A 1,517-nucleotide genomic window follows, 5' to 3' on the forward strand; every position below is an offset into this window, starting at 1 on the left:
ATCCTCCTCTCCTAGAAGAAATAACTTTCAAGGCTGCCACCGTGAGTCTCATACACTTTTTTTTTTTTTTTTTGCTTTAAAGAATCTATTTTTAAGTAGCAGGCTTCAAAGGCAAGTTTCTGATCCTTAAAATACAGCTATTTATGATGCAATTATGAATAATCAACTTTCCCTGAGCTTAACTAAAATGTAACAGATGCAGTTTCCTAATCAATGGACTATACTCTTTGTTGCACAGTAAACCAGCTCACATCTTTCAGTAACAAAAAATCACTAAATCTGAATAGTAAAGACATCACCCAATGAATTAGAACAGTTAATTTTCTTTAAATATTTCTTTGTGGGAGGGGATACCTACTCAATTAGAGGGGTTTGTTTGTTTTGATTTTTGTTTTGTTGTTGTTGTTGTTGTTTATTATCATGCCATGGATTCATAGGGAATGGATTCCAGCAGCACAGGCTCCTTCCCATTGCTTTTCACAAAGTGTGCTTCTCTGGGTGGCGCAGACTGGTGATTCAATTGAACCCAGATATCTTTCTCTTTGGCTTCTTTCTTTGTTTGATCATTTTCCTTCACAGGTTTCAGGAAGCTGTCCCAATCCTTAAAGTACTTAATATGCTCAATACGTACATTAATTCTCTTGGCAAGAATCTTGCCCTTAATTTGTTTGTTTACAACAACGCCAACTGCATGCCGGGTAACATTGTAAACGCTTCCAGTTTTATCATGGTAACATTTGTGAGGCATTCCTTTTTGAACAGTGCTCATTCCCTTGATGTCTACAATATCACCTTTCTTGTAGATTCTCATGTATGTGGTCAAAGGAACAGCTCCATGTTTTCTAAAAGGCCTAGAGAACATGGAGCGAGCAGGTGCCTTTGCTCCTTCCCTTTGTGTTGGTCATTTTGGCGAATTACTGGAAGATGGCGGTTGTGACCAAAAGGAAGTGAGTCCCATAAACTTTTATATCCCTTCCCTTTATAGTGTTCTGATCTGCCAAGACCGTTTTTCAGAATTTTTAATTTTTACAGTTTTATTGACATATAATTCATATACCATACAATTCACCCATTTAAATTGTACAATGGTTGTTAGTATATGCATAGGTAAGTGCATCACTGCAGTCAATTTTATAACATTTTTATCACCACAAGAAGAAATCTTGTATCCTTTACTATAATTCTGTTATCTCTCCATTCCTTGACCCCAGCTCTAAGCAACAACTAATATCCTCTCTGTCTCTATAGATATTCCCATTCTGGACTTTCTCATGAATGGAATAGAATGTAGTCTTTTGTAACTTGCTTCTTTCATTTAGCATAATGTTTCCAAGTTTCTTCTATGTTGTAAAATGTGTCAGTATTTCATTCCTTTTTTATACCAAGTAAGATTCCATTGTATGACTATACCATATTTTGTTAATTCACTCATCCACTGATGGACATTGGGTTATTTCTACATTTTGACTATTATGAATAATGCTGCTATCAACATTCACATACAAGTTTCTGTGTGG

General features: G+C 35.6%; 1 pseudogene; it reads right to left on the reverse strand.

Annotated features, from left to right (window-relative positions):
- Nucleotides 1-418: 418 nt before the first annotated feature.
- Nucleotides 419-925, reverse strand: LOC107196018 (annotated as a pseudogene).
- Between the last annotated feature and the right edge of the window lie 592 nt (nucleotides 926-1,517).

This window comes from Pteropus alecto, unplaced genomic scaffold (assembly GCF_000325575.1).
Source record: "Pteropus alecto unplaced genomic scaffold, ASM32557v1 scaffold287, whole genome shotgun sequence".
NCBI lineage: Eukaryota > Metazoa > Chordata > Mammalia > Chiroptera > Pteropodidae > Pteropus > Pteropus alecto.